Genomic DNA, 26,115 nt, shown 5'->3' with positions numbered 1-26,115 from the left:
AAAACAGAAAACTATGGTCCTTGATTCTATAAATGTTAGGCAAGAAAGTTTCACAGTTTTATCTTTTTCCTCAAAGCAGAAAAAGGAATGCAAAATTCAGCATCATGCAGTATTTAATCAATGAGGAATGGCATTAGGAAACCTTTCAAAAATTTAGTTTAAAATGAAAAAAGGAACTTGGTAATAATTTCGTTATTCTTGAATTCTTGAAAGTTACACATTAAACCCAATGAAGCCTGCTTTTGAGTCCTTCCTCCCCATACCATTCCTACCCCTATGCCCCACTACTTTTCTGCAACAAATAATTTTAGAAGACAGAATTTAATAAGTTAATGCATATATACATTTTGAGATGTACTCAGGCATTAACAGAACTACATAATCATAGAATTTTAAGGCATAAAGGAAACTAAGATTATTTAGTCCAAATACTTCATTTTTAAGTTATTTTATTACTTTTGTATGTGACATTTTCTCTATTTTCCTTATGGTTTTTGTTTCCCCAGATGAATAGTTAAAGAAAAATAAGAGCTTTGTTTTTATGTTCTTTTTTTAAAATCTTTTAAGTTTTCACACATAGAAATATATATTTCACAGTATACAAGACAATATCCTTCCGACCAGGTCAGCCATGTTGATTTGTTAAACTGAATTACACAATTTGACTACAATTAAAAACTATGCGTATTTAAAAGATCCAATTTGTAGCAAATATGTCTTTCCCATTTGTATTTGCAAATACTGATGGAGAGAAGTCATTAAAAATAAATAAAAGTTAAAAAAAATTAAATCCCATTACAGACATACTCTGCATAAAGTAGTCCAACTCCACATCACTGTGCTAAGATGTTCTTAGAAATAAATGCCTCTATGAAGTCACGAAATGCTTTCCTTCTGCCAGTGTTCCATTTATTTTAGTGTTACTCTGAAACTAATGGCCCTGTCCAATACCATTCATCAAATGCTGTATTTTCATGGAAATAATAAAGTTAATCATGTGTGCCTAAAATAACTAAAAGAACATATGTTACAACAGACAAGTAGGTGTAGAACCATTAAATGATATTTCTGTTTTAGAACAATTTAAGTAGTAAAATCTCTTTCAACACTATCCTTATCTTTTCTCAGTTTAATTATTTTAGCTATTATTAGTTGTTTACCTTTGTATGATAATTTCAGCGAAAATACTATTTCAGAAATAGATTTGTGGGGAGAAGCTAAGTGGCTCAGTGGATTGAGAGCCAGGCCTAGAAATAGGAGATCCTGGGTTCAAATGTGACCTTACACACTTCCTAGCTGTGTGACCCTGGGCAAGTCACTTAATGCCCCCATTGTCTAGCCCTTAAAATGCTTTTGCCTTGGAACCAATACATAGTATTGATTGTAAAATGGAACATAAGGTTTATTTTTTAAGAAATAGATTTGTATTCAATAATAATCATATGGATCCCTACATTACTACATATATGTAGGGCAGAAATTCTCAAATTTTTTTTTGTTTGTCATGAATATTGGCAGTATGGTGAAACCTGTGGAGCCTTTCATAATAATGATTTTAAATACATAAAATTCATAGGATTACAAAGAAAACCAATTTATTGAAAATCAGTTGTCAGAAACCTTGGTTTTTTTTTTTAAACTACAGGTCCATAGGACCCAGGTTTAGAGTTTTGTTTTGTTTTTTAGTTTTTCCCTTGCCAATTATGAATCCCTGACTTATGTTTGTAACTAATATGGCATGTCTTTACAAGCAGTCACTAATGAAGCTAACTATGAAAAATAATCTCTATTACACATCTCATCTATACTAGTACAGAGATAACTCATTTCATTAGTCTAGTAATGTTTTGTGGATGGAATGTTTATACTAGAAAACTGCCTAATTGAAAAGAAATCATGTGTAAGACAGACTGTCCAAAAGGAGCTGTTTACAGACTTCTTGGGGACACTAATGTGAAATAATAACTAAGGCGAAATATAAGAGTGCTTTTCAAAACTGTGTCCTTCAGTCAGTGCCTTAGGCATTCAAAGAGAGGAAAGATTCTTCTCTCCCCCTATGCATACTATAGAAGTTGAGTGCCTTGAGGTTAGGAATTTTCACTTTTCAAAGAAGTAGTATTTTAATTAGAGAAATGCAAACAACTCTGTCATTTCACCTCACACCCACCAAATTAATAAAGATGACAAAAATGCAAAACAACTAGGGTTAGTGAGGCTATGGAGGAACAGGCATACTACTAATACACTGTTGGGGGAGTTGTGAAGAGGTCTGTTATTCTGGAAAGCAATTTTGAGCCATCCCCCAAGCCATATATATACCCTTTGACCCAGAAATATCACACAAAAATCATACCCTAAGATTTCTCCCGACATAGAGACACATAAAATAAATCAAAGAAAAGGGGAAAGAATTATATCTATAACAACATTCAGAGTCCTTTTTTACTGTAGGAAAGAACCATAAACAAAGGGAGTATCCATCAATTGGAAAATCGCTGGACAAGTTAGTTATTTGAATGGAAGAGAATATTATTGCACCATAAAAAATTATGAAAGGGATAGATAGAAAAAACATGGGAAGATCTATATAAAATAATGCAGAATAAAGTGAGCAGAACCAACCAAAGGAAAAATATATTCAATGATTACAATATGTTGTTGATTTTTTAAAAAGATAACTTCAAAAGAACTTTTAAGGTTTCTTTCTAATCTTACTAATCTAATCAACCATAACTCCAGAGAACAGATGGTGGAAAGAGTATTCATCCTGATAGAAAGGTGATAAAGAGGAGGAGAATAAGATATATAAAGCCAATATGTATATTTATTTTACTTGACTATGTTTATTCATTACAAGGGAGGGTTGTTTGGTTTTTTTTTTTCATTTGGGACATCAGGAATTAAAAGAAAGGGAATTTGTGATAGTGATGCCTCTCCCCCCCCCCCAAAAGAGATGGTCATTATAAGTTCAGAGGGGCATAATAGAACAGGATGGCTTTGAAATTAACATGTTGAATGTATTATATATTCCCTTTTAAAAATAACACTGAATATAATAGCGCTTAATGGTTTTATATATAACCCTCTCTTCTGTTCTTTATATATGGAAATGTTTGTTAAGTTAGAATACCAAAAATTAAATTATTTTAAAAGAAGCATTTTGTATTTTTATCTCCATTGATTAGTACAGTGCCACATAGTCACATAGTGAATATTTAATACATGTTGATAGATTGATGCATGTAAGTTGGAGTAGTTAGGGAAAGTGTTGTGTAAGAAGCAGACTTAAGCCAAACTTGAGGAATTGACAACCAAATTTCAAGGGGTATAGTTGAGGGGAAAAGAGGATCTATCAGTAGGAAAAAATAGTAATGTAAATGTAGTAATATAGTCATGTAAATGTAGTAAAATGTACATGTAGTAAAAATGTAAATGTAGTAAAAATAGTAATGTAAATAAGAGCAAAGAAGCAAAAATAAGCATTCTATTTTCTGGGGATAGTAAGAACACAAATCTGACTTGAACACAGGGCATTTAGTTGTAGGAGATAAGGTAAACTGTTATCTTATGCCCAAGTAATGATAGACCTTGAATGTCAAGCTAAAGAATTTGGATTTTATTTAGTAGGTAATAGGAAAACATTATATACTCCAGTAGAAAAAGGAATATCTTTTGTTGTTGTTCAGTTGTGTCTGACTATTCCTGATCCCTTGGACACCAGGACTGTCCATAAAGTTTTCTTGGCAAAGATACTAGAGTGGTTTGCCATTTCCTTCACCAGTGGATTAGGGCAAACAGAGGTTAAGTGACTTGCCGAGGACTGTTGTCCCAGTGTTCTCTCCACTGAGCTATCTAGTTGTCTCTCTTGCCTTAAACAATATCTTGGGGTTGTTTTTCTGGCAAACTCCTCTTGGGTCTGCTTATTTGTGGTATGGAGATGATCCCAACTCTGCCAATTGAGTACAAACTCTAATAGGTGTGTTATGTTGAAGAGGCCTTACCTTTGGAGCTGGAAATGGGCTGTGTATCTGCCATTCATGAACCAGCCTCATTAAACTCAGAGAGGTTTGTCACCAGAAAGTTGACCACTGAGTAATTAATTGTATATTTGTGATAGGGCCACAAAACTATGCTAGGAGTTAGATTACAATTCTTTTGTGTTTTATTAAAGCAAGTTAAAGTTGCAAAATTTATTTTTTTACAAATATAACCAGTACTTTAATACCTCTGCTCTTTTGCTTCTTTCTTCCCCTTCAGGGCACTTTAAATTAAGTAATCTAGTTTACAAGCATTCTCCAGATGTCTTTAACCCTCCATAACATTATTACATATGCTTTATAGTCTTTGATAGTGTCACAAACCTGATCCTGATTTCCAGTTTTGATTATTAGCAAGCATAAGCAAATTTGTTGATCTAAACTAAGCTACCAATTAGTCATGAAAATGGAATTTAAACAAAGAGTGGTTTACTTGGTGATATCAGAGCTCTGCTAACTGTTCATATAGTTAAATAGGCTCTTTCCCTGCAAGTGATTCCTTAGAAAGAGCTTGTACAATGTAAATTCTAAAAGAGCCCTTAACAAAGAGTAGTGGAAAGGAAGACTGAAAACACCTCTCAAATAAGTAGTAGGAGTAGGGAGACCTTTCATGAAAGAAAGTTTGTTCAGTGAAAAAAGAATTACATATATCAATTTTAAAACTTCCACCTTTTGTCTAGTCACACTCTAAAGAAAAGTCAATTAGTATTGGTCTATTAATATTGTTTATCTGATAAATCATTTCACTGATTGAATTATCACAGTTATAAATCCCATTTACTGGTGGAGTAGACACAGTGGCAAAATAGTTAAGTGGTAACTGATATAGTTGACCAGGGTAGGCAAATTTTAACTAAATTGTCCACCGTTTAAAAAATTTTTAGTCATACGATTTGTTGACTTTAGAATAAAGAATAAAGAAAATATTTCATGCCAGAGCTAAATTGTTCAAATATTAGTGAAATGACAACACTGTCATTATATACACATAAGTTCATTTGTGAGAATTGTTAGAAACATTTCTATAGAAAGGCTCCAGAAGAATCTTCTGGCATCACTATACCGGTGATGCTGAGTCCTTTCTTTGAAGATAGTGTATTGAAAGATCCTCACTGTGAAGCCAGATGTCCAAGCAGAGCATTCATATCAAGGAGAAATGTTGTAGAATTTTTGCTTGGAGGCATAGAAAAGGGATTTTAAAGCATTGATGCATGTCTCCCTTAGCCACTGACTTGAGTTCACAGCAAAAGGTCAGCTGCCAGTAGGATATCTAGAAATCTGGTCCATGTTACCAGAAGGGCTTAAGAAAAATGAAAGAATGTTTCAAAAGATTAGGAAATTATCACTGTGCTAAAAGCTTAAAGAAATCTATTTTTCAAAAAAGAATTACAAACCTCATTGTGGGGTTTCAGGAGCATTGAGAAAGAAAGAATTCTTAACTGTCTGGCATCAGATGACTTTGTAGCCAATTCATCATTTAACTCATCTCCCCTGTATTTATGTATTGAGAGCACAAAGGAAAAGAGCATTTTCTTTGTGCCTTCCTAAATTGGTATTAATACTACTACAAATTTTTTTAAGTTTCTCAATACATTCTAAAAGATTAATATGCAACCTAGCCAAGTCAAGACAGAACCAGTTGGTCAAAAAGCATTTATACTGTTTACTGTTGTGTCAGGCACTGTGCTAACCACAGGGGATATTAGGAAAGTGAAAAAACAACCTAAAGCCTAGTTATTAAGTATGTAACCATTTCCCAAAGTGGATGATCTGAAAGATTAATAGTGCTAAGAAAATTTGTAAACAGAAACCAACAAAACAAATGAATATTTTTTCTATTGGAAACATTTGTCATTCTTTAAGAGAACTTTTTGTCTTCCCACCTCATATTATAGCTAAAAGAACTTTAAAAGGTGGTGTATTGCCCAAAGACTCATTTAGTAGCAGTGTAGGTTGAATATCAATATTTCTAATTTTCAGCTTAGAGCTCTTTCCACTATGTCTCATTCTTCCCTTGAATTTTGCTGACTTGCATAGTTGGGGAATGAAATGTTCTGAGTCAAATATACTGTGAGAGTTGCCACACATGTTCTATTTGAATGGCTATTTTTCAAAAATAGAGCCCAATTAAATTCATTTAATATTAAAACTATTCTGAATGTAATTTAACATTAAAAAATTATTAAGAATACACTTGAAGAGCTCTCAGTACCTTCTCGAATGGAATATTTAGAAGAAATATTTTTTTGGTATGACTGGCATTTATTATAAAAAGTTCAAATTAATCAAATGCTGAGTAATACTTTAATTAGAGTCATTCCCTTCTTTGGTCCTAACTAATGTCTGGATGGCCTGAAAGACTTAACTATGGCTTCTAAAGGATTACACTCATAATCCAAGAATACTTAGACATTGCAAATATCTAACCACTGATTAACATAAATAACAATAATAGGTAAGGATGTATGGATTTATTTCCATTCCTAACTACTCCCCCAGCTCAATTAGTTATATCATAAGATCTAAGCAGAGATGATATATTCATGTATTAAAAAGGTATAAACACTTTGTTATCCTTTTAGAAAGTATGAAATCTCTGTGAGTGGGAAGTGATCAATACCATTGATTGTTCAATGACTGCCTATCTGAGTGACTTAAAAATGAGTTGATGCAGTTTGAGAGTGAGATAGTGTTATAGTAAAGTGGAGGAAGAATCTGTCCCCTGAGCTGAAGATCACTCTTTGAGGTCAAGAAAGGAATTTTTCTCTTCTCCCCAAATCCCATTGACCACGGTATCTAGTAGTAGATACCCAGAAAGACACGTCATACATTAATAGGAGAGTTTGAGGTAGAGTTGAGGGAACGAATATATACCCTACAGACAAACACAGAATACAAAGGGCAGTCAGTTGATGTCAAAAACAGCTTCAAGAAATTTGACCCCAGGCCAGCAAAGATGAGAGGCAAGTATGGACTCAAGAGAGTTGGCACTGACATTTGAGAGTTGTACTGCAGAGAGAAGCAGACTCTGGATGCCCAGTTGAGCAGTTTACCCAGATGAAATACTTGCGCACAAGGGAGCTTCATGAAAACTAGTGGAGGAAAAAAAAAGGACATTACGGGCCTTGCAGTAGCAAAGGACTTTTTTTGTTACCTTGGCCTCATGTGTTCTCCATGTATATGGCTCATTATCAGTGTTCTCTAAGTTTGGACTCACTTTTATTATAGATGCTCTGTGTTTTTTGTTGTGGGAAAATGTGCCTTAGATTGATGGTGGAAGTATTTTGTAGCTACTGCTTTTACTATACCATCTTAATAAATGTCTTTCCTGTGACTTGTGGTAGACAATTAATGGGAAACAAACCAATTAGGCTCAAGAGTTATAGGGAGTCCAGTCCAACAGAGTTCCTAAAGTTATAATCATCCCAATGGGTCTTCCAAACCTGGCAGTGCTATATTGGGGGAGTTATTCAAAGGGAGCAATGTACCATGAGATCTTCATTTAGATATATTTCATCCCCAACATATTTGCAGAGATCTACTAGAGAGATTCTTCATCTGGGACTCTCCTTCTTGTATGCCCTCTTATTGAAAGGATCTACTAGAGAAGAATTAGCATGTTATTTCTTTTGGTTTTTAGACTGTAATTAGTGCTTCACAAGTTAGATTAGTTTATCTGATACATTTTTTCTTGGTTAATGATCATCTACTGATAGCTATTATATTATCTTATGTTATATTATATTATTAGATTAGATTAGATTAGATTATAGGAGTAGTTTTATTGTATGAAAGCTATTATGAGTAGAATTGATGTTTAATCGCTAGGATATGATCAGCCTAGAACACCTTGGGGTAGCAAATTCATGTTAATTTTATGTTTGGATTTTGAGCAAACCTAGACTGTTTGCCTTATTATAACATGAGTCTAAACACATTGTCTGAGATCTTTGTAAACTGCATGGCCAAAGGATAGTTTGATTAATAGCTTAGAAACTCCAAGTAATCTTCAAGTACCTAACCATTTTCAGGGAGTACCACACCCCTTTGGATCTTTTGAGTGTCAGTGATTAAACATTTATTAAGCTCTACTATGTACTAAAAAGTGTACAAGTTCTAGGCCTAGCCAAAGATAATCCTTGTGTGCAAGAAACTCACAATCTAATGAGGAGATAATAAACAAATATACACAAAAAATAATAAGGGAATAAGGAAAAGATAAAAGGCATGTGTAATAATGATTAACATATAGAGCTTACTATTTGCCAGGCAATATGCCAAATGCTTTACAAATATTAGCTTATTTGATCTTCACAATATCCTTGGAAGGTAGAGGATATTGTTATCCCCATCTACAAATGAACAAACTGAGAAAAATAGAGGTCAAAAGTGATTTGCTTAGGGTCACACAGCTAGTAAGTATGTCTTAATTTGAACTCAGAACAAAGGGGTTGGGAAAGCCTTCCTGTGAAAGATGGAATTTTAATTGATACTTAAAGGAAGCCAGATATGGGGTCAGCCAGAAAAAAATGGCCAGAAAGGGATGGAGTGTCTTGTTTGTGGAATATTAGGAAGGCCTGTGTCACTGGATTGAAGAATATATAGCAGAGAGTATGAAGATTAGAAAGATAGGAAGGTCTAGAAAGACTTTAAGTACCAGAGACGTTTATTAAGTAAGGGAGTGGCATGGTTGTTGTACCTGAGCTTTAGGAAAATCATTTTGCTGGCTTAATTGGAGGATGGATTGGGAGCAACTTGAGTAGTCAGAATTGCTGGTAATTACAATAATCCAGACATGAGGTAATAAGGACCTGCCCAACGGTGATGGTATGGTCAGAGGAGAGAGGAGAGAGTGTTTAAGAGATATTGCAAAGATGATATTGGCAAGCATTAACAAGAGATTGGATATGGAGGACGAAAGATAGTGAGGAGTTGAGGATGACTCCATAGCTTTTAAGCCTAAAGGACTGAGATAGTGGTGGTGCTCTCTACAGAATAGGAGAGGTAGGAGGAAGGGGAGGATTTACAGAGAAAAACAATGAAATCCTGTTTTGGATAGTTTGAGTTTATAATATCTGCTGGAAATCCAGTTGAAGATGCCTGAAGGATAGTTGGAGCAGAGAGATTGGGGTGGTAGATATTTGATAATCATCCGCATACATACAGATGGCAGTTAAATCCATAAGAACTGATGAGATCACCAAGTCAAAGTAGTATAGAGGGAGAAGAAAAGTGGGCCCAGGACATAACCCAATGAGATACCTACAGTTAAAAGAGCAGTCTGATAGGTAGAAGTGGTTTTTTTTTTATCTTTTTAAATGAACCTTTTTTACCTAAAGAAAGCTGAGTTTAGCTCTATGTGAATTGTCTGATGTATTGCCCCAGAAAAAAACATTGCAGGTCCATTGAGAGATTTTCATGTAAAATTTGTGTTTCAGAATCCTAGAAGAAAAAAAAATTTTTTTTACTGACAATAAAGAGGTTTATCACCAGATGAGGAGAGTGATTCTCAGCCAATTCCAGATCCCCTTTCCTTGCTGGAATCTACTAAGATTGGATTTTTCCTGTGATAAGGGAAAGCTTGATTTTCCTTTCTTTATTGCCTTTGACAAAGGTCTCTGGAGGCACAAAGAAGAGCAGTAATCTATAAGTGCTTTGTAAAATGATAATGTTTGTTAAATTTTACACCATTTATTTTGGTGAGTTTAATATCTAGGTCCTTCAGTCATGGTAGATGTACTTCATAGAAGAGTGTTGACTTATGGATTCACTATAAACTGTGCCATATGCCAAAAAGCATTCTCATTTGCTGGAGACAGCCAATGTTTAAAGAGAAGGACAGTTCAATAGAAGGTTGATGTGTACCCCCTCATACTTCAAATTAATTTGATTTTGCTTTTTTTCATTTGTACCCCCTCATACTTCAAATTAATTTGATTTTGCTTTTTTTCATTTGATTTTCAGAATTTCTGTTTTTAGTGTTGTTTTTATTTGTTGCTTTTCTATCTTTTTTTTTTTTTAATTTCTGTTCCGGGTTCATTGATTCCCATTTTCTCTTTTGTTGCTACTGAAAATGTTTAAAGTATAAATTTTCCTGTAAGGACTGCTTTTACTATTTCCCCAAAGTCCCCATATGTTGCTTCATTGTCAGTTTCATTGGTGATGTTTACTATTATTTCTGTGCTTTTTTTCTTTAACATAATTTAATTAATATGATGCAATAAAGAATTATTCTTTAAAATTAAATTCTTTAATCTCCATGTAAGTTTGAATCTTTCAAAGGGCATTTATTGCCTTCAGCCTTTGACACTATTGATTATCCTCTTGTCCGTGATACTCTCTTCTTTCTAGGTTTTTAAGACACAATTCTCCCCTAGTTCTTCTCCTACCTAACAGACTATTCGTTCTCAGTTTCCTCCTTCATTGAGCTCATTCTCTTTTAACTGTAGATTTCCCACAAGGCTCTGTCCTGAGCCCTCTTTTCCTCTCTCTATGATATTTCACTTGGTGATCTCATCAATTCCCATGATCACTATCTATGCTGACAATTCTTAAAATCTTCCTATTCTGCTTCAGCCTCTCTGCTGACCTCCAGTCTTGCTTCTATGACTATCTGTGAGACATCTCAAACTGGATATTCAACGTGGCCAGAAGAGAACTCATTTTCTTTCTCCCTAAACCCTCCATATCTCTTACCTTTCCTATGTAGAAAGCACCATCATCTCAGTCCTTCAGTCTCACAAACCAGAAAGTATCCTCAGCACCTTACTCTCTCTCAGCCTTCCTTCCCAATATCCAATCTGTTGCCAATGTCTGTTAATTTCACTTTTACAACTTCTCCCGAATACTCTCCCTTCTCTCTTCTGACCCTTCCACCACTTTAATGCAGATGACTACCACATTCCTGAACTGTTACAACCTGCCGTTGGGTCTACCTAAATAAAGTGTAGGTCCAGCCATGTCATTAACTCCAGTGGCTCTCTATGATCTTTAGGATTCAATACAACGTCCTCTTTGATGTTTAAAGCCCTTCATGACCTAGATCCCTCCCAACTTTCCAGTTTTCTGACAACTTATTCTCTACCACATATCTTTTGATCCAGTGATCCTAGTCTTCTTGCTGTTCCATGGATAAGACAGACTGTGGGTGTTTTCTCTGGCTTTCTCCCAAGCTTTAGAACACTCTTCCTCCTCAGTTCTGCCAATTGATTTCTCTAACTTCCCTTAAGTCCCAGTCAAAATCCTGTCTTTTACAGGAAGCCTTTCCCAGCTCTTCTGAATTCCAATGTCTTCCCTATTAATTATTTTCTATTTGTCCAGTCCTGCTTATATATTTGTTTGCATGTTGTCTTCCCTAATAGATTATAAGATCCTTTAAAGATCCTTTAGGGCAGGGACTATTTTGTTTTTCCAGTGCTTAGCCTGGCACATAGTAGGTGTTAAATATATGTGTGTTGATTGACTGGTACATTGATGATTATTCTGTTAGGGGATCAGTCAGAGGTTTAATCCCTGGCCAAGCTCAGAATCACTTTTCCTTCCTTCGCACAGAGATTTCTGGAAGCTGGAACTCTATCATTTCAAAAGTAATAGTATTATTTTTAATCTTAAGAAGTAAGCAGTGATTTTCCTTATATAATTTTATCATGAATTTCCATTAAGGGACTATCTTGATATGTTTTTTATAACCTGGAGAGTAATTACCAATTATAGGCAGCTATATTCCCATATGCCTCCCACAGAAGTTTTCAAATATGCCATCCCCAAGGCCTAATGTTGTAGAAACTGGTAATGTCATAATATAATTCTATGGTAATATTATAAAAAATTATTTTAGATTGTTTCAGTATTCCATTAATGCAGAAGAGGTTTTGAATAGATCAAACTAAAGACATTTTCTAGGAGGGCTTTACACTATTATATATTTTATCTATCTATAAGTTATTTAAATTCAACAAACATTAGACATAGTCCTCATCCTTGGGGAATTTACAATATAGTAAGGGATTTAAGTAATTATATCTAACTACTTATTATACAAAATGGAATATGGTAAGTGCATCAGAGAGATATAATACTGTGTGCAAGATCTGAGAAACTGAAGAACATTTCTAACTTCAAGGAAGGCCTCATTGAAGGAAGTAACATATGAAGTGGCTTAGGATTTTAGAAGGCAGAGATGTGAAGTAGCCTTTCAGGTCTAAGGAGTGTCAGCAAAAACAGAGAGATGGGAAATAAATCAAGGTCTTTAGGGGAAATAGCAAGTGATCAAGTTTTGCTTAGATATACAATAGCTGGAGGAAAGAGTATATGTGAAAAGATAGTTTGGCACTGTAAGGGAACATACTAAAGGTCAGGCTAAGAAATGTAGGCTTTCATTTCTTAGCCAATAGGAAACCCCTAAATGATTTTGAGTCTTATGATTAGATACATATTTTGTAAAGAGTAATATGGCTCTGTTGTCAGGAATGGATTGTAGAAGGATAAGATTGGAGGTTTACAGATCATATAGGGGATCATTTCAAGCAGCTGTGCACTGATGAATGTTTAACAACCTGTTACAACAACAAGATGCACATGCTACATATTTAAGTTTAATCTATATTAACATTTTCTCCATTGCTTTCTTAAATCTAGACAATCAATAAAACAATAAATCAAGCTTTTATTTGTAGTATTTGCTGTTTTCCAAGGTGTAAATATTCACACTGAAAATTTAACAAAGGGATTGAACTGGCTCCAGCAGAGTCCTGAATGTAGTTGTCCAAGAAGCAGGTAATGAAGTCCTGTACTTGGGAGGCAGCAGTAGGAAAAGAGAGAAGGGAGCAATTGCAGAGACACAGTAACAGTATATTCAAAAGGACTTTACAGTTGATTTGGATGCAGGAGGTAAAAGAGAGAACTTAAATATAACCCCAAAGCTTGGATAATTGGTTAAAGAATCATGTCATTAACAAAAATAGGGAAGTTAGGAAATAGAAGTCTTTGTATATATTAGATTTTAGGTGCCAGCTGATCAAACATTAAGGATATTGAATAGTTGAAATAGATCATTTAAGAGAATTTTATAATGATCTATGATAGTATCTTATATTCCTCCTGACCTGCAAATTCCATGCAAGCAAGGGCCCGTCTTATATAACCTTTATCTTTCCGGTGCCTATAACAATTGTATGCCTGAGGATTCCACTAACAGATGTTTCTTAAATGTTAAATGAAACCATAAATATGAAGTTGCCAGTTACCTGCACAGAGATGATGCCAGCATCTACAGAAATAAATGAAATATGAAGAAAAAAAGACAAACCTTTGGTCACCCCTGAATTAAGGGAATAAAAATAGAAAGAGGTGATAATGAAGACAGACTAGAGAAAAAGAGAGACTAGAAAAGGAAGAAAAAATATCATGTAAACCAAGGGAAGAGAAAGTAAAAGTATATGGAAAGAAGATGGTGATCAACAATGTTAACTGCAAAAACGATGCCAAGTAGGATCAGAACTAAAAAGAAGATAATTTGGATTTGGTCAAGAGGACATTACTTATTGCTTAATGGTGTATATGTGTCTTTTTCCCACAGACTTGTTGGGCATTGAAAGGTGGTATACTTAAGGGTTAGTGATATGTGTGAAGGAATAGTATAACAGAAATCAAGAAAGTGGAATCTTCTACTAATTCTACTATTAAGCCGGGTACTCTGGGCCTTTCATTTAAACCCTCTGAGCCCTAGTTTCTTCATCTCTAAAAAGAGGATAATAATATCTGCCCTGCATATTTCACAGACTCAAGTGAGATAATATATGTAATTGTGACTTGTAAATTGTAATTCCAGCAGCCATGCTGGTATTCCTAGACTGAACTCCTGGAGATTATGGACTGTCTTTTCCCTTTTTCCTTGGCACTTAGCACATTACTTGGTACATAGTAGGTGCTTAATAAATGCTTGTTGACTGACTGACTGTTTATGGTTACAGAGATGAAAAAGGTGGCAATTGGAACAAAGTAGCTAACATAGCAGCAGGGCAAGGAGTAAGAAAATTGGGGTGTTAAGTGTAGAATAACTAGTGCTGCCCCAGATATATGAGCCATGAAAGGAATTCATCAGACTAGGAACTTGAACTCTAGGATAGTAGTGTCTGAACCAAAAGGGGCAAATTCCTTCAGGGAATGGCCTAAATTTAGATAGTGTTGCCCAGGTCACAAGCCAGAAGATATTAAAAGTGAATAGAGGCTTTCCTAATTCTGAAGCCAGCTCTCTTTGCACTCTTCTACACTGCCTCTCCATAACTGACATTATCCCTATTAAATTTCATTTTATTAGATTTTGCCCAATGACTTGGCATGTCAGTTTGATCTTTTTGCATCCTAATTCTGTCATCAAGTGTGTTCACTATCCCTTTCAGCTTTGTGTCATCTACTTATTTGATGAGTATACCATCTCTGCCTTAATCTAAGTTTTTGATAAAAATGTTAAAGAGCACAGAGCCTAGCCCAGGTTGCTGAGGCACTTTCCTAGAGGCCTCCTGCCAAGTTACATTGAACCTTTACATCTATTCTCTGAGCCCAGTTGTTCAACCAATTCCAATCCACCTATTATCATCAAGTCCATATATATCATCCATGAAAATAGCAAGAATATTGCATCAAATATTTTGCTAAACATAGAGAAACTATATACCATTCCCCTCATTTAGTAATCCTAAGAAAGGAAAATAAAGTATTCTTGATTCAAAATTCATTGGTCGAGATCTGTGATTTTTACCTATATATTTCAAGATATATTTCATATATCTACCCATTTAGATCCTCTCTAATTTATAGCCTTGAACAGCTACCTGGAGCATTGAGAAGTTCATGATTTGCCAACATAACTAATATTTGTCAATAATGGGACTTGAGCCCAAGACTTCCTGACTCTAAAGCATGTCCCCTCCACTCACTGTGCCATTCTTACTGCCTCCTAAGTATATTTGCCAGTGATGAAAGAAAGCCATACTGAGACTGGGCACCAAAAATTACATTGTTATTTACTTATTCATGTTCTATCTCAAATCATGGTAAAGTCTTAATGCTTCATTCTGCCCCATTCTCTGTGTATATATCTCTATTCCTTTGGTGTTTAAGTATTTAAAGAGACACAGAATGTACAGTTTACAGAGTAGGTATATACCAATTCAAAAAAATTTTCCAAGAAACTGCATGAAAATTATTAAATTAAGCAAAATACAATTTTTTCCTCCTTACCTCATCCATATTCCTCATATATTTCCAACATTTTTGTTTTCCAAATTTATCTAATTGGATAAAATTAATGTGATGTATTCATGGCATATTAAAATAGTACTAACATTTTAATTTCTAGATGGTTCTATGAATGGGGAGGTAGCGTGTCAATGGATAGCCATGGCTATAAAAGGAGCAATAGTACCAATTGAAAATAAAGATCTAGAGTGGGAAAAGAATATTGGGGTAGTTGATGGTTTTTGAGAATTCTTTAATATTGGAAACATAGTGAAAGAAGTAGAATTAAAAACAAAGAAACAACCACTGTTATTGTTTTTAAAGAGAGACAGAAACCTTTTACATTTCTGTCTCTTGCTCCAGGATTTTTCATAAAGCCCTCTAACCACATAAATAAATATTCATAAGGTTGTTCAAAATCTCATTAATAACACATGATTTGGTGGTACAATATTTCACGGCAACATATGATTTGCATCTCAGCCCTGTTTGACTTCAAATCATAGGCAATTAATAAATTAAATTCAAGAATTTTTATGAGGTAAATCTTAAGTACACCACAAATTGCATGATTTTTATGTGTAAATAATGATGAAAGGGGACAATTTCCTTTGATGTCTACAAACTACACTGTAAAATATGCAGAAATGTACTTGAATTAATTAGAGCCAAAAACAAATAGACTTGTTCATAAAACAAAGCAGCATTCTTAAAAACAAGTGCTACCACAACCACCCCCACACACACCATTATTATTCATTCTCATATTTTATATTCTTACCACATTGAGAGGCAGAATCATGCCAAAATTGTAGTATATGCTAGCCTCTTTTTCCTAATCCAGAGAACTGGATTTTTTTCAGTTTTGACCCCACAATTTCAGCTCAGTCTGTTCCACACTTGGACTACCAACCATGCTATTTACCTTTTCAATGTGTTTTGCTAATCATCTTTGCCATTAATATTTCATCACCAATAAAATTATTTCAAATAATAGAAACTACTGGTTTGCAGAGATATTTTCCTTTCAGTTATTCAAAATAATGATTAATCTTTTAAAATAAATAAGCAGCATCAATAAATCCACATTTATTGAAGCTCCAAGAATTGTCTTGTATTGCCATTAGAATTATTCATAAATAAGATCTTAATATAAATAACATTTTCCATAGGCACCACAAAAACATACTCAAAATAGAATGTAAACCAGATGAAGTGGTACAATCAGTAGAAGGCAGTAACAATGATAATAGCTCTCATGACTACAGTGCTTTGAACACCACATTTTCTTTTGTACCAAAACTGCTTTTTTATAGTCTTCATAAAGCACACCTAAGGTACTAAGTAATTTTCTTTTACAGTGTTAAAGACTGGCATATAACCAACAGTCCTTTCCACATAAAATCCACAGGTAGTCTTCTTTTCATTATACTTGTATCTTTTGTGCTGAGGACGATGTCATAGATATACATTCAATAAATGCTCATAGATTGATGAACACCCTTTATAAAATTATTAACTTCTCTTTTTTTGTTGTTTTTTTTTTTGTTTTTAATCAAATAGAAGCTGGTCCCTGAGTATGGTTTGTCTCAGGTGGTCTTGGGCCACATTTCCTCTAATAGTGTTTTGCTTTTGTCATTATTTTTCTTCTGTTTACATCTCTTTTAGAACTTACACATCCAATCATCTAACATCTTTTGGCTATTCATTCCATTTTTTAAGAATTAAAATTATAAAAAGCAAAAGGAAACTAAAAGCTAGAGAAACAGGGAGAGCTCACCCAGTCTCACACGTGGAGAGAAAAAAGAGCCAGAGAGGGAGATGTTACCCAAAACTTATATACAATAACGTAAAGGTAAAGGACACATGTAAACAGAAAGGGAAAAGGAATTTGGGAATGAGGGAAGAATTCTGGGAGATGAAGAACAAAGGATACAAAATTTCCACTTTTGCAATTTTCATGTCTAATTCAACAGGATCAGTGTTATAATGAGATAATTACCAAACATAGTCATGCTATGAGTTGTCATATTTCCTTTTATACAAATGTAGGGGAGGATACTATATTGTACTACTCTCCATTAACAGAATGTCAAGACTGAATAAAATCTTAAAGATTATTTTATCTAATATTCTCGTTTTACACATCTAAATTACTCTACATATAGTTGTGTCAAATAATTTTTTAGAATTGAATTAAATGAAGAAGTTGAAATCCTGAGAGAAAGCTCTGAGGCATAGTAAGAAGATATTTGCTCCTGTTACTGCCTAGTTATCATATGTGACCTTGGACAAATCACTTAATCTCTGAGTCAGTTTCTTAATCTTTGAAACAAATTAACATCTATGTTACCTAAGTCACAGGTTCATTGTGGAGATCAAGTGAAATAATACATTTACATAAAGTATTTTACAAATCTTTCTGGATACATTATGAGATCATTAATAACTTACCCATGTATGTGCAGCAAATTTATTACAAAGAAATCATCTTCCAGTTCTTTGGCCAGTGCTAATTCCAAAATACAGCATATTTTATTATTCAGTTGTTTTTCAGTTGTGTCCATCTCTTCACACTTCCATTTGGTCTTTCTTGGCAAACATACTGTACTGGTTTGCCATTTTATTCTCTAGCTCATTTTATAGATGAGAAACTTAAGATAAACAGTGCTAAGTGATTTGCCCAGGGTCACACAACTAGTAAGCATTTGAGGTCAAATTTGAACTCGGGTTCTCTTGACCCTGGGCCAATGTTCAGTCCACTGCTCCACCTCACTGCCTTTACATAATTTTAAATGCATTTAAGAATAGAAATTGTCTTTTTAAAAACTTGTATATATAAAATACATATATGTAAGCTACAAAAAAGATAAGGAGAGAGATTTCTCATAATCAGCTCATTATAGATTTAAGCTAGAATTTTCCTATAGAAGCTATGAATAAACATCTGAAACTTTTTCTTTTTTCTGGCTTGTTAAAATTACCTTTTTTCAAATTGTCAAAAAGTTGTCCTTATGTCAATCTTAGGAAAGAGGCTTAATTTAGAGACAATCCCAAAGGAGGGTATCTTCTACAGCTAAACAAATGTGAAGATACAAATACAGCTCTTCTCTATAGATTACATTAAGGAAATGATGAATTCTTTTTTCAAATAGAAAGCAATTTTTATGGGATTTTATGAAGTTTAAGTGACTTTCTGTAACAACAAAGGATTAATAAATGATCTACATTCAACACCACAGCCTTATTTCACATTTTTGTAGGATACCAACAATAGGCAGCAGAAGGTCGTAAACTTTGTGTTATTTGACTTCAGAGGAGTTTTCCAGAATTCAGCTAAAACGTAAATGTTTTCTGAAACTTGATTTTTTCCCTTTCTTTTTTAAATGTATTATTTCACTGGGTTTTACATGTATTATCACTCTCAATATCTATTTCCATATTATTATTCATTTTTGTAATAGTAATCTTTTAAAATCCAAAATTCCACACCCAATACCCATATAAACATGGGATAAATCAATTGTTTCCCTTCTGTGTTTCTACTCCCACAGTTCTTTCTTTCCATGTGGATAATATTCTTTCTCATAAGACTCTTGGGGATCATTGCATTGTTATTGGTAGTGTGACAGTTTATTCAGACATTCCCCAACTGAGGAACACCCCCTTATTTTCTAATTTTTTTCTAGCACAAAGAGAGTGGCTATGAATATTTTTGTACATTTTTCATCATTATCTCTTCAGGCTACAAACCTAGTAGTGGTGTTGCTGGATCAAAGGGTATGCATTCTTTTAAAGCCCTTTGGGCATAATTCTAAATTGCCTTCCAGAATGGTTAGATCAATTCACAACTCTACCATTAGTGTCCCAATTTTACCACATCCCCTCCAACATTTATTATTATCTTTTACTGACATATTGGACAATTTTCTAAGTATGAAGTGGTACCTGAGAGTTGTTTTGATTTGCATTTCTCTAATTAGGAGGGATTTAGAAAACTTTTTCATGTGCTTATTGATAGTCTTGATTTCATCATGTGAAAACTGCCTATTCATGTCCCTTGACCATTTTTCAATTGGGGAATGGCTTGATTTCTTCTACATTTGACTTAGTTCCTTATATATTTGCAAAATTAGACCTGTGGCAGAGAACTTTGTTATAAAAAAATTTTCCCCACTTTATCGCTTTCCTTCTAATTTTGGTTGCATTGGTTTTGTTTGTACAAAATCTTTTTACATTTAATATAATCAAAATAATTCATTTTACATTTTGTAATGTTCTCTATCTCTCTCTGGGTCTACCTCATAGAACTGAAAGGCATACAATTCTATGTTCACCTAATTTATTTATTATTTCACTCTTTATATTTAAGTTTTTTACCCATTTTGAAATTTTGAAAATACCCATTATCTTGTTATAGGGTATAAGATGTTGATCTAAACCTAATTTTCCCCATACTGTTTTCCAATTGTCCCAGCAGTTTTTATCAAATAGTGAGTTCTTGTTCTAAAAGCTGGGATCTTTGGGTTTATTAAACACTAGCTTGCTGAAATAATTTACCGCTAGTCTATTCCGTTGATCCACCCTTTATCTCTTATCCAGTACCATATTGTTTTGATGGTCACTGCTTTGTAGTACAATTTAAGAGATTAAGGTCTAGTACTGCTAGGCCCCCATCCTTCAATTTTTTTTCATAAGTTCCCTTGATATTCTTGACCTTTTATTCTTCCAGATGAATTTAGTTATACTTTTTTCTAATTCTATAAGAAAAGTTTTTTGGTAGTTTGAATAGGGATAGCTGAATAAGTAAATTTTTTTATGTAGAATTGTCATTTTTATTATATTAGCTCGTCCTACCCATGAATGTTTTTACAATTGTTAGATCTGGTTTTATTTGTGTGAAGTGTTTTGTAGTTGTGTTCATATAATTCCTGAGTTTGTCTTGGTAGATAGATTCCCAAATATTTTATATTGTCTAGAGTGATTTTAAATGGAGTTTCTATTTCTAACTCTTGCGCTAATTTTTGTTGGAAATATATAGAAATTCTGATGATTTGTGTGAGTTTATTTTGTACCCTGCAACTTTACTAAAGTTATTTCCATTAGTTTTTTAGTTAATTTTTTAGGATTCTATAAAGTATATCATCATATCATCTTCAAAGAGGGATAGTTTAGTTTCCTAATTGCCAATTTTAATTCCTTCAATTTCTTTTTCTTCTCTAATTGCTACTGTTAGCATTTCTATTACAATATTAAATAATAGAGGTTGATAATGGTCATCTTGATCTTATTGGGAAGGCTTCTAACTTGTCCCCATTGCAGATGATACTTGCTGATGGCTTTAAATATATACTACTTATTATTTTGAGGAATGGCCCTTCTATTCCTATACTTTCTAGTGTTTTCATAGGAATGGGTGTTATATTTTGTTAAAGGCTTTTTCTGCATGTGTTGAGATGATCATGTGATTTCAATTGGTTTTGTTGTTGATACAGTCAATTATATTGATAGTTCTCCTAATATTAAACTATCCTTGCATTCCTGCTATAAATCCCACCTGGTCTTAGTTAATAATCCTTGTGTTGACTTGCTATACTCTCTTTACTAGTATTTTATTTAAGATTGTTGCATTGATGTTCATTGAGACTGATCTGTAGTTTTCTTTTTCTGTTTTTGGTCTCCAAGGCTTAGAAATCAGTACCATATTTGTGTCATAAAAATAATTTGGTAAGTTATTTTGTCATAGTTTAGATAGTATTGGGATTAGTTGTTCCTTGAATGTTTGATAAAATTCACTTGTGAATCCATCTGGTCCTGGGTATTTTATCTTAGGGAGTTCCTTGATGGCTTGTTCAATTTCTTTTTCTGAGATAGGATTATTTATCTAGGCAATTGATATTTTTGTAAATATTCACCCATTTTACCTAGCCTATCATATTACCATATAACTAGGCAAAGTAGCTCTTAATAATTATCCTAATTTACTCTTCATTAGAGGTGGCATTGCCCTTTTCATTTTTGATACTTTTAATTTGATTCTCTTCTTTCTTTTTTTGAATACAGTACATATTTTGTTTTTTTCCAAAAATAGCTCCTAGTCTCATTTATTAGTTCAATAGTTCTACTTTCAATTTAATTAATTTCTTCTTTAATTTTTAGGATTTCCAATTTAGTTTTTATCTGGAGATCTTTTAATTATTCTTTTTTCTAATTTTTGAAATTGCACACCCAGTTCATTGATCTCTTCCTTCTCAGGGATAGACATTTTTCCCCTGAATACTAATTTTGCTGTATCCCCTTTATTTTGATATGTTGTCTCCTTATTGTCATTCTCTTCTATGAAATCAGTGATTGTTTCCATGATTTGGTTTTTGACCCACCAGTTTTAAAGAATTAGATTATTTGGTTTCCAATTTTAAATTTGCCTCTCCATGAACCCTTTTTAATTATAATTTTATCACATTATGATCTGAAAAAGTTGAATTTATTATTTCTGCCTTTCTGCATTTGTTTGTAATGTTTTTATGCCCTAATACATGGTCAATCTTTGTATATGTGCCGTGTCCTGCTGAAAAGAAGGTATAGTCCTTTTTATTCCTTTTCAGTTTTCTCCAGATATCTATTAACTCTTAATTTTTGTAACATTTCATCCACTTCCCTTACGCCTCAATTATTTCTTGGTTCAATTTATCTAGTTCTGATAGGGGAAGGTTGAGGACCCCCAGTACCCAGTAGTTTGGTTTTACTCTCTATTTCCTCTTTGAGCTCCTTTACTTTCTGCTTTAGAAATCTGGATGCTATACCATTTGGTGCATAAATGTTTAGTATCACTATTATTTCATTGTTTATAGTTCATTTTAGCAAGATGTAATTCCTTATCTCTTTTATTCAGATCAATTTTTACTTTAGCTTTGTCTGATATCATGATTACTACTCTTGCTTTTTTTTTACTTTAGATGTTGCATCTAAATTCTGCTCCAGCCTTTTTTTTACCTTTATTCTGTGTGTATCCCTGCCTCAAATATGTTTCTTATAAACAATTTATAGTAGGATTCTAGTTTTTAATTCACTCTGCTATCTGCTTCCATTTTATGGGCAAGTTCATCCCATTCACATTCAGAGTTATGATTACAAACTGTATATTGCCCTCCATCTTATTTTCTCCTTTGGTTCCTGCTCTATTCCCTTTCACTCTGTTCCTACTCACCAGTGTTTTGCTTTTTATCACCTCCCCACTTCTCCCTCCTTCCAATTATCTCTCCCTTCCATTGTCTTATTCCCCTTCTACTTTTCTGTAGGATGAGATATAATTCTATACCCCAATGAGTATATTTGTTTTTCCCTTTGTGCGCTAGTTACAATGAAAATAAAGTTTAAGCATTGCCCATCATCACCCTTATCCTCCCCTCCCCATAATGATTTTTCATGCCTCTTTATGTTATGTAATTTACCTACATTCTATCTCTCCCTTTCCTTTTCTCTCAGTATAATCCTCTTTTTCAACCCTTGATTTTTTATGTATCATAACATGTACAAATATAATTTCATATCATCATATGTCATCATACACATCTCCACCCTCTTTTAAAGTATATTCCTTCTATCTGCTCTGCTACTGAGTAATTTTTGAGAATTGCAGATATGTTCTTTACATGTAAAATACAAACAATTTGACCTTAATGAGTCCCTTAAATTTTCTCTTTTTTATTTATGTCTTTAGGCTTCTCTTTGGTCTCATATTTGGACTTCAAATGCTGAATAGATGACTCTAGGTTGTAAACCTACATTTTTCTCCTTCCTGAATATCATATTCCATGCCTTCTGATCCTTTAATGTAGAAGCTACTAGCCCCTTACAGTACTGGGCGATCCTGATTGTAGCTGCATGGTATTGAATTGTTTCTTTCTGGCTGCTTGCAGTATTTTCTCCTTGGCTTGGGGGTTCTTGAATTTAGCTATTCCTGGAAGTTGTCATTTAAAGATTTCTTTCTGAAGGTGATCTGTGAATTATTTCAATTTCAATATTATTTTCTTGTAAGAGGATATCTGAGCAGTTTTCTTTAATAATTTCTTGTATTATGATGTCCAAGATTTTTTTTAATCACGGATTTCAGGTAATCCATTAATTCTTAAATCATTTCTCCTGGATCTATTTTTCAGGTCAGGTGTTTGTTTTTCCAGTAATAAACTTCATGTTTTCTTCTTTTATTCATTCTTTTGATTTTGTTTTATTGTTTCTTGATTTCTCATGACTTCATTAGTTTCTTGTTGCTCAAGCCTGATTTTTAAGACCTGATTTTCTTCTGTCAGCTTTTGATTCTCCTTTTGCATTTGACCCATTTCTTCTTACATTGCTTTCATTTCTCTGTCCCACTTTTCCTCTGCCTCTGTTAATTAGTTTTTAAAGTCTTTTTTGAGCTCTTCCAGAATCTGAGAACAATCCATATTTTTCTTTTGGACTTTGTGTGTTTCCTTTGCTTTCACTGTCCCCTTCTGTGACTGTACCTTGCTTCCATAAAAAATCTTTAGAGTTAGGTTTTTTTTTTTGTTTGTACATTTTTCCTACCTTCTTATAGGTAGGCTCTATTTTCTGGAAGGTTAGGGTACCCTCTTAATCTTCAGTCCTTCCTTAATGCTACCCTTAGCTTTTTTTTCTGGATTTCTGCCAGTTTCAGTTCCTCCAAGATGGCATGATGGCTAAGATTCCAAACCTGGAACATCAGATTTGGTGTGGGGGCATGTGACTTGCTCTTCACTCCTTGCTTAGTCTCCTGCTGACTATGCTTCCCTCTCACCCCAGTGCCCCAAATGTTCTCTGCCTATCTTTTGGGTTTTTCTTTTCTTGAAAATTGTTTCATTCCATCTTCTTGTTGGTTCTTTCACTCTTGTATTCATTTTGTGGTGTTATTTTAATATTGGTTTGAGAGGATTCTCATGGTAACTCTGAGCTTCTTTGCTTTACTCCACCATCTTGGGTACCTTCCACCACTACCCCCAGCCCAAGAAGTCCCTTCTAAAACTTGATTTTCTAAGTTTTCACAGTTTTGCTTTGGAAAGCTTCCAAGAGTATTTATTTTCTTGAATAATCTTCCATCTTCCTTTTGTGTTTCTTGCTGTTATTTCCACATAAATAGATTTTGCATCAGCATTTACTTAACATTCAAAATAGAGTTTGTCTTAAAAAAAACACCTAAGTAAAAAAAAATTAAGTAGCTTTGAAAAGATTGGAATGTCTTTCTCCCTCTCTTCTTTTCACTTTTTCCCCTCTAATTTTTTTCTCTCTCCCTGCAACAAACTTTGTAGTATAATGGTCTTTTTATCTTATAGTATAACACCTCTCATTTTTTTGTGTATCTGCACATTGAAGAACTTTCCATAGCTAAGAGAAGAATCATACTAGGGCTTTTATTCAAGGCAAGAAGACTCCCAGTCTTTCCTCTGAATTATTCCCAGTACTATCTACCAAGCAGCTCTGAAAAGTAGAATTCTCTTTTTCTTCTGGTGTTTATCCACATTTTTTCATGATGTACCTATACTTAACCACAACATAAAATTCCATTTTAAGCATTAATAAAAATGAATAAAGGATACTAAAATAATATAAGACAAAACTAACATAAAAGTAAATAGAATTAGCTGTTGGAAACTCATTTATCCTGCTCTCTAGAAATTTACAATTTCCAATCTATTCAAGTCCCCTTTACCTAAAATGAAAGAATACATTTTGGGGCAGGGAAACCAATGCCCATATTTTATAGATCCCATGTAGGTTTTAGATGAGAAGAACCCAAGGTCTTTCCCTTTATAGCATTTTCTTGCTTCTCAAAGAGAAGAAATGAAGGCACCTAGTACTTTTTAGTATTAGTTTCTACTAGTTTCCACTTTTCAACCAGAGCCAAATTCCATACCATAATTAGCTGACCAGAACCAGATATAGAATATCTATGCATGCTTCAAAGTCCATATGGAAATTGCAGCAGTTGACACGCTGGCCTTGCTCACAAGGCCTGGGCCCTTTAGCCAGGCCCCTGTTATAGTCTCTTCAGTCTCTTAACTTCATGTTGGTTCATGATTAGAGATGAGAAGTCATGCATTACATAAGTTTTTTTTTTCAGTTTGCATTTATGAATCCTTTTGTTTTAGGTATTTCTTTTGGGTTGGAGGATATAAATTGATATCCTGTAATTAATATGTATATATACCACTTTCTATCTTATTAGCTGATTTTATTAGAAAGAATAATCTGTTAATACTTTTTGGAAAGACTCCCTCAACAGGAACTATATGTATGCTTTAAGAAATTTTCCCAAGCACATCCTCAGGTAGAGGCAAACAAGTGAGTGATTTAAAAAAAAAAGTCCTAATGCCTTCTCTTTGAGCTTCTACTGTATTGAACCTAGTCTATGTGAGTTAAGAATTCTTGTTTTTCAGTTAATTCAAATTGTTTATGACCCCAAGAACCATACTATCCTTGGAGTTTTCTTGGCAAAGACACTGGAATGGTTCACCATTTCCTTCTCTGATGGATTATAACAAACAGATTAAGTGACTTGCCCAGGATCACATAGCTAATAAGTGTCTACAGACAGATTTCAACTCATATCTTCCTGCCCCCCAGATCCAACACTATATTCACTAAGGCATCTAGCCGGTTTGAAATCCCACTCTCTACACCTATTGGCTATGTAACTAAACAAATTATTTAATCTCTGAGTGCCCAAGGCAAATCTCTAATTTAGAAGTTATGGAGAGATACTTATTTACACTGGTAAAATGAGTCCCTTATCTTAATCCATTGGCTTCAAATTTAAAATGAAATATATCTCTTCCTGCTTATATTG

At 33.8% G+C, this 26,115-nt stretch overlaps 1 protein-coding gene across 7 annotated transcripts in view; it reads left to right on the top strand.

The window, feature by feature from the left end:
* CEP112 (centrosomal protein 112) overlaps window positions 1–26,115 on the top strand; it is a 595,424-nt gene that overhangs the window by 443,027 nt on the left and 126,282 nt on the right. The gene's annotated exons all lie outside the window — the stretch shown is intronic.

The sequence above is a fragment of the Monodelphis domestica genome, chromosome 2, assembly GCF_027887165.1.
Source record: "Monodelphis domestica isolate mMonDom1 chromosome 2, mMonDom1.pri, whole genome shotgun sequence".
Lineage (NCBI taxonomy): Eukaryota > Metazoa > Chordata > Mammalia > Didelphimorphia > Didelphidae > Monodelphis > Monodelphis domestica.
The sequence above is the reverse complement of the archived record's forward strand: the minus strand, read 5'-3'. Positions and strand labels throughout refer to the sequence as shown.